We start from the raw sequence: 15737 nt of genomic DNA on the forward strand, positions 1-15737 counted from the left end.
ATTTTGGCCTCTAGCTCAGCCGGTACCTGGGGAAACCTAGCAAACCTGCGCATTTTTGAAACCTAGACACCTAGGGGAATCCAAGATGGGGTGACTTGTGGGGCTCTGACCAGGTTCTGTTACCCAGAATCCTTTGCAAACCTCAAAATTTGGCCAAAAAAAACACTTTTTCCTTTCATTTCGGTGACAGAAAGTTCTGGAATCCGAGAGGAGCCACAAATTTCCTTCCACCCAGCATTCCCCCAAGTCTCCCGATAAAAATGGTACCTCACTTGTGTGGGTAGGCCTAGCGTCCGCGACAGAATATGCCCCAAAACACGACGTGGACACATCACATTTTCAGAAAGAAAACAGAGCTGTTTTTTACTAAGTGCCTAGCTGTGAATTTTGGCCTCTAGCTCAGCCGGCACCTGGGGAAACCTAGCAAACCTGCGCATTTTTGAAAACTAGACACCTAGGGGAATCCAAGATGGGGTGACTTGTGGGGCTCTGACCAGGTTCTGTTACCCAGAATACTTTGCAAACATCAAAATTTGGCAAAAAAAACACTTTTTCCTGTCATTTCGGTGACAGAAAATTCTGGAATCTGAGAGGAGCCACAAATTTCCTTCCACCCAGCGTTCCCCCAAGTCTTCTGATAAAAATGGTACCTCACTTGTGTGGGTAGGCCTAGCACCCGCGACAGGATATGCCCCAAAACACAACATGGACACATCCCATTTTTTCACAGAAAACAGAGCTGTTTTTTGCAAAGTGCCTACCTGTAGATTTTGGCCTCTAGCTCAGTCGGCACCTAGGGGAACCTAGCAAACCTGTGCATTTTGGAAAAATAGAGACCTAGGGGAATCCAAAATAGAGTGACTTGTGGTGCTCTGACCAGGTTTTGTTACCCAGAATCCTTTGCAAACCTCAAAATTTGGCTAAAAAAACACATTTTCCTCACATTTCGGTGACAGAAAGTTCTGGAATCTCAGAGGAGCCAGAAATTTCCTTCCACCCAGCGTTCCCCCAAGTCTCCCGATAAAAATGATACCTCACTTGTGTGGGTAGGCCTAGCGCCCGCGACAGGAAATGCCCCAAAACACAACGTGGACACATTCCATTTTTTCACAGAAAACAGAGGTGTTTTTTGCAAAGTGCCTACCTGTAGATTTTGGCCTCTAGCTCAGCCGGCACTTAGGGAAACCTACCAAACCTGTGCATTTTTTAAAACTAGAGACCTAGGGGAATCCAAGATGGGGTGACTTGTGGGGCTCTGAGCAGGTTCTGTTACCCAGAATCCTTTGCAAACCTCAAAATTAGGCTAAAAAAAACACATTTTCCTCACATTTCGGTGACAGAAAGTTCTGGAATCTGAGAGGAGCCCCAAGTCTCCCAGTAAAAATGATACCTCACTTGTGTGGGTGGGCCAGGTGCCTTCAACAGAATAAGGCCCAAAACTTGTAGCGATAGAGGGGATAGCACAGCGAGTTTATAAGGACATATTCTTCTTTTATACATCTTTAGGCTGACTCTGCTTTGGTGACCCACATAAGTGAGGTGTCATTTTACTTGGGAGACTGAGGGGAACACTGGGGAGTAGGAATTTTGTGCTGGAGCGGTGATCCTACTAAGAAAAGTCAGGAAAATACGCTTTTTTAAGCAAATTTTGAGGTTTACAGAGGAGTCTGGGTAAGAAAATGTTGGGGGATCCACGCAAGCCACACCTCCCTGGACTCCTTGGGGTGTCTAGTTTTTAAAAATGTCTGGGTTTGGTAGGTTTCCCTAGATGAAGGCTGCACCCAGGACCAAAAACATAGGTGCTCCCCCCCCCCCAAACACAGGTAGTTTTGTAATATATCATTTTGATGTGTCCACATATGTCTGTGATGTGCCAAACACTAAAATTGTGAAAAGAAACACACTTAGGTTATGTGAAAAAGACCCCTCACCCACCAACCAAGTTGGTGGCATGCTTCATCATCGGGGTCCCACCCGAGGCACCTAGCCTGTCACAGGTGTGCTGCAACACCTGATTACAGCGGAGCAGGTTTTGTCATTTTTACCACACATATTGGTTGGATTTGGCACGAGGGTGAGTGATGGTTCAGTGGATCAAATTTTATTAACAAGAGATTCACAAAAATGAAATGCACTGTTAATAACTGAAAGGCAAAAAACTGAACCAATGACTCACAGCTCGTGAGCTGTAAAGCCACGACAAGGCACCAACCGCTTTACAGTCCATTCACACACCTTTCATACATGACACGAACAAGACCATTCACACCGCCAGCCATGGGCCCAACACATTACGACACTCACATCGACAGACAGCACCACTCAAGGGCACATCACTTACATACGCCCACATGCCTGATACAACAATCACACCAGCTGATGGGAGTGTGTGGACTGGTGTTTGGCTGGCAGTGTGTTGCAGTAGCCAACAGCAAGTCAACATGTACACCCTCAGCCAAGCCCCACTCCACACACAATGGCATCATTTTCAACAGAGGAACCCCTAGCTAAGTAGAAATAATTACAAAACTACAAACACAAAAGCTCTAACTAAGTACATGACAGAAATGCTAACCATGAAACTGTACACATGAAAATACAAAACAGACATGAGTTTACACTCATGGTTGTTCCCAGTAATTCTTCTGGGTGTGGTAATTCTTAAAACAACCACCCACACACAGCCCAGGCTTTGAACGACAACCTGGGCAGTACATTCGAGTCTTCCTCCGGATACCTCTTCGAAAACACACTCTACATTTATTAGCTGGAAAGTCTTTTTTGGGTGTGGGAGGAATGTGCTCAACAAAGTGGCGATCTTTCAATCTAGCCACATCCTCCACCACTGCTTCTCTAGGAACTCTGGCCTGTTCCACCACAATAAGGCTCTCTATCACTGACTCCTGAAATTTCACAAATGTCATCTTTGACTCTGGAGACCTATCCCTAAACACAATAAAAGCATTAAAGCTTGTGTTGTGATGTGGCTTAGAATGCCGCTGTGTCATGTGGAATCCTCTGACAGAGTTTGCTGATGTCTTGGCCTTCCACATGACACCAACGGACTGAGGCGCACGTCCTGTCTTCCCTCTGTGCCCCTTTTATTACTTTGTATGCTTCAAGCTTATCTTACTGCAATAAAAAGTGTTCCTCTTGATCTTCTGCGTGGGATTCCTTACTTCAAGATTGGCGACGAGTTTCCAGTTTCAGACGAGCCCTTTTCCAGCTGTGCCTTTCCGGGTGTTGACTCTTCGGTGACCGTTTGATGTGGGACAGACTCTGCACTGAACCCGGGATCGTCCTTCGTTTTTTTTTTTTGGTTCCTGTATGTATTTGGGGGCACAGAGGACACTGAGGAACATACCGTTGGTTTAACGGTAATCCCAGCGCTAGCTTTTGAGCGCGTGCACACTGCGCAAGGCACCATTGTGTCGGCTCGCATCTTCAGCGCGAGCACTTTAGCGCGCGTGTACATTGCGCAAGGCATTGTAGTGTCGGCTCTCACCTGACGCATACACGGCCCTTCCAGCTCGGGAACTGTTTTACTGCCATTCTGTCTGCCGCCGAGCTGCTCCAGCCTTGTTCTTCTTCGATTGCTGTCTACTGGAAATAAAACAAAAGAAGGACACTTTGTTTTTTTGCCTGCCATTGACACAGAAGACGGACTACTTTTGTAGTTTCTTTCCATCAACATAGTAGACGGCTTCCTTGGAAGTGCTAATAATCAGCCATCTTTCATTGGATTTTCATACATTTTTTTATATATATAAGTTTTGTTTTTAATTATTATTATCTTTTTTTTTTTTTTTTGTCTTTGCTTTCTTTTCTCTTGTTGTTCTGAGAAACTGGTAAGGGACAATGCAGAACGTGTTACCACCATCACCTTTTTTGCAAGATCCCGGTGATCCTCCCTTAGAATGGAAATTATGGTTACGTTCATTCAAGGCTTATTTAGGAGCTATAGACGGTCATAAGTTCAGGCCTGAAAGAAAAAAAAGTTTAATGTACTATTATCTAGGGGTGGAAGGACAGAACATTTTTGACCATCTACCAGTTTATGAATTACATGAAGAAGAGGAGTTGGATGAGTTTGAGATGGCGGTTGCGCAGCTGGACAAGCATTTCACTAAGACTAAGAATGTGGTTGTACATAGGTACACATTTTTTACTAGGGCACAAAATCCAAATGAAAGTGTGGATTCTTTTATTACAGCGTTAAAAGTACTGGCTGCCAAGTGTGAATTTGAAAACTTTACCTCGCAACTTATACGTGATCAACTGGTAGCAAGGTGTTATTCTAAAAGAATTCAAGAAAAGTTATTAACGTGTAAAGACCTGTCGTTAGACAAAGCTATTGATATAGCAAAAAGCATTGAATGTTCATTGGAGGATGCTAAACAGTTGGAGTTGTCTGTCTAACGTTTCTATTTCAGGTGTGGTGATGAATACACAAACTCTTGATCACAAGAAACTACTCCGTACTGAGAAAAAACAAGATTGCACACCACCTTCAAGGAATACTTTGTCTTCCAAAGTCAACCATAAAACTATGTGTTATAGATGTGGTTCTTCGAATCACGTTTCATCCTTCAGGAATTGTCCTGCAGTTAATCAACAATGCAGGAACTGCAATAAACTGGGACATTTCTCACGTGTATGTAGAGGTGGAAAAAGGAGTAGTGTTCGTTGTGTACTTGATGGAGATAAGGAAAGTGTACAACAGGATGATAATCAGTTCGTGTTGGTTGTCAAGGACAATAGTCCCTCTATTAGCAAAATGATAATAGATCCTGATATTGAGGTACTGGTGGGTGGTGTTGCTGTCAAATTATTAGTGGATACTGGTGCACGCATTACCATTGTCTCATTAGAAAAGTTCAATGAGTTTTGGAGCGATAAAACTCTTTTTCCTCCTATTGTCACTACAGGTTGCTAAGTGGAAGAGGTGAATTGCTAACTTCTTATACCAAACGTAAGACTTACGAATAGCAGTATAAGGTTCTAACCTCTGATCAACTCTATCTACACCTCCCATGTGCTTATTATAATCTAAAATGCACACAGGTTTGCGCACTTCAGCAACCTGGCCCCAAACAGTCATGGGGGAAGTACTCTCATCATGGATGGTACTTAGCATGTAGACATCCCTCTTGTCTGAAAATTTCAAAGCTAGCAGCTCATCATTCCACAAGGCACAGCACTGTCCCCTCTCAATTTTTTTTACAAACAAGCTACCTTGGATAGCCTTTCCGGTTACAACGAATTGTGCCACAAGCAACAGTGTCCACTTTAAACAATTCCTTGAACAACTGCACTCCAGTGTAGAAGTTATCTACATACAAATGGTGACCTTTGTTGAACAGTCGTCTACCAAGATCCCACACAATTTTCTCAGTGGCTCCAAAAGTGGGACGACAACCAGGGGGGTCAATATTGGAATCCCTACCAGTGTAGACACGGAAACTATACACATATCCTGTACTACTTTCAGACAGCATTTACAATTTAATTCCATATCGTGGCCTTTTGCTAGGAATTTACTGCCTAAAAACCAAACGACCCTTGAAGAGGACCAAAGACTCGTCCACACTTATCTCTTTGCCTGGAACATAGACCTCCGAAAACCGATCTACAAAATGATCAAGGACAGGCCTAATCTTAAAAAGACAGTCAGAATCTGGGTGATCTCGTGGCAAGGCTAATGCATTGTCAACAAAATGCAGCATACTAAGAAGAAGCAAATACCGATTACGACTCATGGTCGCAGGAAATATAGCTGTTGCCATCAAGGGACTAGTAGACCAATAAGAAGCCAGTGACGGCTTCCTTATCAACCCCATCAAAAAAGTCAAACCCAAAAACTTTTTTATCTCCTGTGGCCTAAGTCTAGCAGCGTTGTCCCTGAAATGCTGCTCCACATACAAATTAGTCTGCTCAACAATCTCTTCCAAAAACACATCATCCATGAATAACTCAAAGAAATTGACAGGCAAAAAGTTCTCTGTATTGGCTCTACACCCCGGGAGACCAGTAAAGGCAGGCAACTCTGGCTGCTCCAATGTTTGGGGCAACCCAGAGATCAGGTCTTATAACGGGAAACCTTTCAGCCCCAGGTTGCTGCACTAATGGCACATCAGTGTCCTCCTCTAAAACAGGCCCTTCATCTGCACTGAGTGTGGCTTCCTCATCAGAAGATTCCTCTCCAAAAGAAACATCACTGCCAGAATCTCTTACTTCCTCCTCTGCCTCAGATGCAGAGTCTGTCTCATAATCATGATCAGACAATGACTCAAAAAGCATATCAACCACCTGCTGAGCGGTCATCCTGCGGCTAGCCATGATCTTTCCTACTAAAATTAACTGGACAAATTCACCACCAACAACCAGCACTGTGTAAGATAAGTAATAAAGTGTAGCTTTATTAGTAAGAGTTATAAACTCAAAAACTATACCTCTCACTTGCCTGAAAAAGCTTGAATCACCAGCAACTACTCTGCACAGACACAGCAATCACCAATGATATCCCACTAAAAAGAAAGAAAGAAAAGCAAATTAGAAATAAGACAAAACAAATATCATTGTGCACAAATCTAAGGACAATTTCACACACAATCCTGCATTTAGTACACCCCCTACAAACATGTCATTCATGCATGGCAACAATACTCCTTTGGAGTAAATTGTTTTTACTTACCTAAAACATGCAACTATGCAAACCGCAGGTCAACCACCGCCAAAACCACAAGGAGCCACAGCAAATAAAGCAAAAGCTTTGAACTAGAACAAAAAGGAGGAAAACATTTTTTTATCACAAATGCAAATACTTCATCAGTTGACAAACACCACACCATCAAACATTTAGAAATTAGTGCCTAAGTGGATTCTGCCATAGGGGCAGATGGGCCTACTAAAAAAAGAGGCCTATCTGCCCCAAGGAGGGCCGAAAATACCTTTAATAGTGTGTCCCCATGGGGAGCGACCCTTGCCCAAGCGGACAGCCCCCAAACAAAAAAACACACACACACTATCCCTGGTGCCTAAGTGGCTTCTGCCCCCCTGGGGGGCAGATGGGCCTAAAAATAGTAGGCCGATCTGTACCCAAGGGGTGCAGAAATGGCCTTGGTACATGTGCCCCCAGAGGGGAGGGGTGACCCTTGCCCAAGGCCCCCCCCATCCACTAACACACACACACACTATCCCTGGTGTCTAAGTGGCTTCTGCCCCCCTTGGGGGCAGTTGGGCCTAAAACAATAGGCCCCAAGGGGGGCAGAAATGGCCAACAGGTCAATGCCCCCCTTGGGGGGGGCGCCCCTTGCCCAAGGGGACACCCCCCCACAAAAATAAACATATAAAAAAAAATCCCTGGCGTTCTAGTGGTTTCTGCCCCCCTTGGGGGCAGATCAGCCTAAAAATAATAGGCTGATCTGCCCCCAAGGGGGGCAGAAATGGCCGTTAATAATTTGCCCCCAAAAGGGGAGCGACCCTTGCCCAAGGGGCCACTCCCCAACACTCATAAAACACATCACAACAAACAAAAAAAAATCCCTGGCGTCTAGTGGGCATTCCTGCTGCCCGATCGCATTGCGATCGGGCAGCAGGAATGCTCAAAGAGACACCGGGGGAAAGGAAAACCCTTTCCTTTCCCTCTGTGCCTCTTTTTGCAAACCCCCCACCCACCGGGAAGAGAAACTCACCTCTTCCGCCGATCGCGCACAGGAAGCAAATGGCTTCCTGCGCGACCGGCACCCTGTAATGAAATCAGCGCGCAATCGCGCGCTGACGTCATTATGGGGGGGGTGGGGGAGGGGCGGGGTGGAAGGGGAAGGGCTTCCCCTTCCATCCCTGCCTTTGGGGGGTTGGGGGGAAGCACACAGAGTGAGCGAGAGCGCTCCTTCTGGGCTGTGTGCCGAGGATGTAATGGTTACGTCCTCGGCACAGCAGCACTGTGCCGCAGGACGTAACCACTACATCCTCGGCACAGAACCAGTTAAGTGCTGCATAAATACTTTACACATTGCCTCTAAGTAAAGCAAGACTGCTCCTTTACCAGAGATTAAGCACAGGTCAATTTAGTGACATTCTGTGGTTCACCCTGACAAGGATTGTGGTTGTTGCTTGAGTAAGGTTTCACCCCCTCCACCAACAACCTGATTTCCCACAATGGCACACTCTGAAAACAATACTGTGATACAAACAGCTTAAGAGAAAAGAACCTTTGTAGCTTGAGAAATGTAAGATCCTTGATGACTGTCTATGCAGTATACGACTGCTGTATTATTAACATTAAATGCCACCTTTCTGTTGCTGAAAGTCCTTTGCCATAGAACCAATACCAAAAGGGAAGAATTCTAAAAATGCAATGTTTATAACAAAGATAGAAAAGTAACTGATGGGAGAAGAAATCGTATAGCAGTTGTTGAGATGGGGTGATTTCAGACAGAAAGAAAGGGTGCTACAAGTCAAAAAAGTCTGCATCTGAAGGTGGTGAGAGAGATTAATTTTCATAGGTGTTAGAAATGGGGTCTCTGGTTGGCAGTGGTTTGCACCCTGTCCAAGTAGAGACCCTCACTTTAATCAGGGTAGGGGAGTCACACAGCTAAGATAACCCCTGCTCGCCCCCTTGGTAGCTTGGTTCAAGCAGTCAGACGTCTCTCAGAGGCAATGTGTAAAGTATTTGTACCCACACACACAGTAACACCGTGGAAACACCACAAAAGTACTCCACACCAGATTAGAAAATAGTCAATATTTATCTGAGTAAAACAAGACCAAAATGACAAAAATCCAACACAAAATCAACATACACAATTAAAGATACAAATTTTCAAAGATTAAGGGGGTCATTCTGACCCTGGCGGCCGGTGGCCGCCAGGGCCACCGACCACGGGAGCACCGCCAACAGGCTGGCGGTGCTCCCACGAGCATTCTGACCGCGGCGGTTCAGCCGCGGTCAGAAGCGGAAAGTCGGCGGTCTCCCGCCGACTTCCCGCTGCTCGGGGGAATCCTCCATGGCGGCGGAGCGCGCTCCGCCGCCATGGGGATTCTAACACCCCCTACCGCCATCCTGTTCCTGGCGGGTCTCCCGCCAGGAACAGGATGGCGGTAGGGGGTGCCGCGGGGCCCCTGGGGGCCCCTGCAGTGCCCATGCCGTCGCACCCCTGCAACTACGCCGGCTCAATTCTGAGCCGGCGTCCTCGTTGCAGGGGCATTTCCTCTGGGCCGGCGGGCGCTCTTTTGGAGAGCGCCCGCCGGCCCAGAGGAAATGTCTGAATGGCCGCCGCGGTCTTTTGACCGCAGTGCGGTCATTTGGCGGCGGTACCTTGGCGGACGGCCTCCGCCGTCCGCCAAGGTCATAATCACCCCCTAAATCTTAGTAAAGCGCTTAGAAACACAATAGCTCCAACTGGGGATATCACGGCATCTTGACTGAGTCGTTCCCAACAGTTCAACGCCACTCGCGAGGGAGTGCGGGCTGGTCACATAGTTGCACGGACTCCAGGTACAGTACCTTGGAAAACGATGAGGAAACAAAGATGTTGCTCGGAGTCGGGAGGTAAGGCATCGCTGGAGCCGGTGCGACGGCAGATCCTTACTACTACCAGGGAGGCGCGGCGTTGGTTTCTTACTGCTAGGCAGGGGAGGTGAGGCGTCCTTTCCTTATGGTTGCAGGGAAGGTGACGCAGCATTGGTTGCGAGGTGTGGATTCCTTATGATAAGGCGGGATCGACGAATACAGCAGGACAAGTGCAAAGTGATGACTTTGCGGTGTCGCGATCACACCCCAAGGCCACAGGGGCTGTGGCGGAGTTGGGTGTCATGAATGTTGGAACGCGGCACTCGGGACTCACACTGTGGCGGGACTTCCGAGGCATCGCAGCAGCGTTAGGCCTGTGTTGCAGGTCATGATCTTTGCACTCAGCTAGGGCCACTGCTGCGGTAACGATGGCAGAGTGGAGTCAGAGACCAGCACCGGTTCCGAAGTCGCTCTGGAGCAGGAGTGCTTAGTTTCTTCTTTGTTGCACCAGAACTCACTTCCAAGGGCCCAGGAACTGGATTAGGCACCACTTGGCAAGTCAGGACTCTCAGCAAGAGAGCCCAGGTGCTGGCAGATGAAGTCTTTGATGTCCCTGAGACTTCTTAACACGAGGCAAGCTCAGTTCAATTCTTTTGAGAAGCTTGGAAAGCAAGATGTAGAAAGCAAAGGCCAGCCCTTTCACTCCCAGGGCTCAAGCACCAAACAACAGGCAGCAGAGTAGCAGTCCCTCCTACAGCATCCAGCTCTTCTTCCTGGCAGAATGTCCTTAGTCCAGAAGTGTTCTAACTCAGTGGTTTCAGATGTTCAGTACTTATACTCATTTCTGTCTTTGAAGTAGGAAAACGTCTAAGAGAAGTCTTTGTAGTGTACAAGACCCTGCCTTTCCCTGCCCTGGGCAAGATACACTCCTGCAGTTGGAGACTGCTTTGTGTAAGGACAGGCACAGCCCTATTCAGGTGGAAGTGTCAGCTCCTTCTACCACTCTAGCTCAGGAAGACCCATCAGTCTGGTGATGGGCCATCAGGATATGCAAGACATGCTTCAACTCTCTTTGTGTGACTGTCTAAAATAAACGCACAAACAGCCCAACTGTCATCCTGAGCCAAACGTGTATTCAGCAGACAGGCAGAGGCACAGAAATTCCCACTTTCTAAAAGTGGCATTTACAAACTCACAGTTCAAAAACCAACTTCACCAAAAGATGTATTTTTAAATTGTGAGTTCAGAGACCCCAAACACCAGATCTGTATCTGCTCCCAATTGGAAATTACACTTAAAATATATTTCAAGGCACTGCCCATGTTACCCTATGGGAGAGATATGCCTTGCAATAGTGAAAATCACATTTAGCAGTATTTCACTATCAAGGCATGTAAATCACCCCAGTACCTGTCCTTCCTTTTAAATACACTGCACCCTGCCCATGGGGCTGCCTTGGGCCTACCTTAGGGATGACCTACATGTAGTAAAGGAGAAGGTTTGGGCCTGGCAAGGGGGTGCACTTGCCAGGTCGAAATGGCAATTTAAAACTCCACTTACACACTGCAGCAGCAGGTCTGAGACATGTTTACAGGGCTACTCATGTGGGTGGCACAATCAGTGCTGCAGGCCCACTAGTAGCATTTGAATTACAGACCCTAGGCACCAATAGTGCACTTTACTAGGGATTTATGAGTAACTCAAATATGACAGTCATAGAGAAACCAGTCACCAATATATTTTAGACAGAGAGCATATGCGCTTTAGCACTGTTTTGCAGCGGTAAGGTGTCCAGAGACCCAAAGCCAATAAAACAGGTCAGAAGAAATAGGAGGAAGTAGGCAAGAAGTTTGGGGATAACCCTGCAATAAGGTCCAGGTCCAACAATAGGTCAGGAGACGAGTTCCATACTTAAGTGGTAGTGCCAAAGAAAAATTGTCTGCAAGTTTTTTTTCTCAATGTCTTTATTATGTTGTTTTGCCTGGTGTGCGACCAGAATACATGTGTCACACTGTCTTATAACGGAATCCTGGTTATTTACCCAAATGAGGAATGCTGACAGTGCACAAGTTTAATATGTGTATTGACAGTCGGAGAAGAAAGACAAAGAAAAGTGAATGAACCAAAAACAAAATATAAGCAACATAGGTCAAAGCAGGCAAGCCCTAAGACTCCCACAATAACATACACCCAACGACCTCTCCAGTGTGCAAAGTATAATGAGCCCAATCCTTAACCAACTGTAATATCTACCATCAGCGGGTCCAACACTTGGGTTGTTCGAGTACCCAGCAAGGACATCGTTTTTGTAGGTAATGGCCTACTGCGTTGTAGCCCTATATTAACATGGGGGCTTACAGTTCAACTAGAGTGTAGCCTTCACTGGAGCCCTGTATCATTTTTAGCTTCAACCTTCACAACATATGTATCCCACACTGTGCTTTCTGCCTGCCCACCAGCCCTGCCTCTCTATCAATTATGAACCTTTCAGATACAGCAAACGCCTATTTATGCGAATCATGTAACCACTGTCTTTAATACATGGTGCAGCCACAGCCCTCCATGACATCACAATAAGGTATTTAAACTGTGTGAGGGCTAAGTCTTGTAAACATGGTTTTCATTCATTTCATGAATGCTCAATAGGCAGAAGCCTGGTGTTGTTGAGCACTTCTGTCCCGTGACCTCAGCCACAGCTTCAAGCGCTTCACCCCATCTCCAGATCACCATCCACTCCCACACTTTATAGTAAACCCAGTGTCTTCCTATTTGCATCCCAGGCACCTAATGGATGCAATCTCTAAACATCTGATGCACACATCTTGGTGTAAGTAAGTTTCATCAAAGTTCTTGAACAGATTGTATTAGAATCTGCTGTTTCTGTACACTCTCAGCATATTCTATGGCAATCCCTCCGGCATCAGATATCTTGTACCCCATGTCCCTCACCCACTTATTCCTAACTTTGAGGCCCTGGGCATTGCATTGTGTGAGCATTGCATTGTTTACTGTGGTGATTGCTCTCTTTTCAAGTCCCTGCATCAGTAGACACTGCAGCAGACCAGAGACTCTTGGTTCTGAATGTACCTGCCACAATCTTTGTTGCAGATGGTGTATTAGAGCAGTATATGTGAGAAATTGGTCCTGCAGTATACCATGTGTTTCACATAGTTTGGGAAAGGTGTAACGAGTACCATCCCATATAATTCCACCATCAGGTTCACCCTCACTTCTGTCCACATCCGTACATTATGTGTTTGTTCCAGTGCTTCCGTCTTGGGCATTTACCATATAGTTATTTGTAGGACATATAATTGTGGCTGTCCCATCTGTTTAAGCATTTGTCCAAGCATGTTTTAACAGTCAGTGCAAGCTTGTGCTGGGTAGCACTGTCTGCAACTGGACCATGCTACCAATCAATGATGGAGCACCCTTCAGGTACTCTTCAAATCCACCCTCTCTGCATTGAGTGTCAATCCTGGCCATCACATCAGCCATTGTAATTCTACAGCTGCATAGTATTGTTCATAATATGGTGCCCCTTGACACCACCCCACTCCTTGGACAAAGCTCACTGTATTTTATCCAAGTTCCCCCTCTTCCATAACTGTCAAGTGTCCACCTTGCTTATGTGTGACATTTGCACATTTTCAGTGCACTTATGAGTGACATTTTCCTGCCTATGTGTGACACATAGTGACACATTATAGCGAGTTCAAGAAAACAGCTATTTTCATGAAATACGCTAAATATATGTAAGCAGCCATTTTTAGGGTTGAGTGTGCAAGCACTCCATCCCTGTTGTGATCTCTCCATGGGCTTTTAACTGCGCCCATGTCACACCCGTCACTTTTGTTGGTTCGTGGGCTTGTCTTTTAAAATTCGGTTGATTTCGTTAGTGAAAGGCATGCATACGTCTTGCCTTTTCCGGTGTTTAGCACTCCTCGAGCGCACCAGCCAACTACTGAAAACATACGAGGCTCCATGTTTTCAGCATGGTTTCTGGACTACTTTCTCTTTTTTATTTGCTACGCAGAACAATCACTCTCCCTTTTTTTTTTTTCTTCAATTTACGTGGCAAGAAAAGTCCAGTTAGGAGTTTACAACGCTAATAGCTGTAACTCGAGGAACTGCGAGACCCATTGCATTGCAAATGCTTGTTTAAATAGGTGACAAGCTTGAAACGCCTTAAAACAGGTGCCCTGCTCATGAAGGCTTGCAGTAAGTAATTATCCCTATCTTTAATGGACATAGGGCACTTGGCGCCAATGCTAAACAAATGTTCTTTCCACTGTGTTCATCCAGGAAACAGAAGATAATTAGCACAATCTAGTGTTTCACTTTTTTGTTACACACCAGCACAATCTTGACATCATCTCCTGTTATATCTTCATCTTTCAGTTTCCCATTCATTCCTCTCTACCTCTTTTTGTCCCACCCTCTACTCTGGCCCAGCCAACCTCTAATTCCCTTCCTCCGTCCCACTCAGCCTTTCCTCTCACTTCGTCTTCTCTCCCTTGCATCTTCCTCAACCTCCCTTTGTCTCCTGCCTCTCTCAATCTTCCTGCTTTTCTAGGTTTTGTTTCCTTCATCTTTTCTTCTCTCCATCCGGTTGTCTGCCTCTAGATTCTCCTTATGCCACTCAATTCCCATTTTTCAATTTTCCTGCTTCTTTTTTCTCTCACCTCCAATCACATTCTTGTCCCTCCTGCTTCTGTCTTAGTGTCCTTCTAGTTCTTCTACGCCCCCTGTGTGTCTCTTTCTCATTCATCTCATGAATGACTTCTTCTGCCGAGCGCTTTTGTCATGCAATACTTACTTCTTGTAATTAGTCTTCCTCTTTGCCCAAACACTGCAGCGCAATATGAGAAGTCTTTTGACAATAGCTTTCACCGATTTTCTTCTTCCAACAGGGAAAGCAAAATATGCTAATGTTGTTGAAGACTGCAGAAGAGGCCAAAATTACCAGTTTAATCCGGTGCCACTCACCAACAATATAACTCAAGTAGGCTAAGAATGTCATGAGAGGAAACAATTATTTGGACAGAGGACAAGGAATGTACCTAAAACCAAATGCACAGCGCTTCTCTTTGGTACACTATTATTTTTAGGGCCGAGCATGCGTTGCATGCGCTTGCGAGACGCTTTAGTAGATAGAAAAGGGTTTGGAGCCCCGTCCATGTTATGTCAGTGTCTTTCATTGGTTCGTGGGCTTGCCTTTCAAAATCTGCTTGTTTTCATTAATGGAAGGCATGCATACGCCATGCCTTTTCTGGTGGTTAGCCCTCCACGAGCGCAGCGACCAAGTACTGAAAAAATGCGAGGCTCGCTGTTTCCCGTCAGGTTGGTGGACTATTTTTATCTTTTTTTCGCAGCGCAATCTTACTTGGCTGAAGTCCAGCGCTTTGCATGACATCGACCCTGTTTCATAGTTAATTGCAGTTTTGCCAGTTATGTACATAATTGCACTTTTGCATAGTTGCACTTTGGTGATAGGTTTCACTACGAGTGAACTGTAGCAGTGCGATTGCGCTCTATTTTGCATTTTATTTTATTTTCTACCTGCATGCCATCTTCAACTGTCCATACGAGTGAACTGTAGCAGCGCTATTTTTTTCCATTTAACGTGGCAAGAAAAGTCAGGTTGGGAGTTTACAACTGCTAATAGCTGTAATTCGGAGAAATGCAAGACCCTATTGCATTGCAAATGCTTGTTTTTATTGTTGCGACCCCAGGATAACCAGGATACCATTTGTTCCCAGTGCTGGAGTGCTCACTTTCGCTGCCACCGACACAGCACTGAGTCTTTCTCACTGCTTAGCAACCACTGACAACTTAAGAACGGTCAGTGCACATAGCCTCTCCATTCCAGTTTATGGGGAGTAAGTCACCTGACACTGCTTAACTGCAGACCTAGGAGAGGCCTTGACAGCCAGTCCGGTGCCCTGAGCAGCACTAGAACATCGTAAATGGTGCTCAGATGTCATTACTGCTGGTTGCACAAGCCCTCAGTGAGGCTGTTTAGGGAGCTATTAACTCAGTGGCCCGGGTCCGACCGGTACGGGACCCTGGTGCACAGACAAATTTACTGCAAGGGCAGAAGGTGGACGCCATGTGATGCGAGGTGAGTTGGGGCTGGGTTCCGACGCCTCCAAAGCAGCTCTTCGTGGTTATTGAAACTATCAAAAGTTAACTACATTGTAAACAACTTCACCAGAAATTC

Source organism: Pleurodeles waltl, chromosome 7 (assembly GCF_031143425.1).
Source record: "Pleurodeles waltl isolate 20211129_DDA chromosome 7, aPleWal1.hap1.20221129, whole genome shotgun sequence".
NCBI classification, from domain to species: Eukaryota; Metazoa; Chordata; class Amphibia; order Caudata; family Salamandridae; genus Pleurodeles; species Pleurodeles waltl.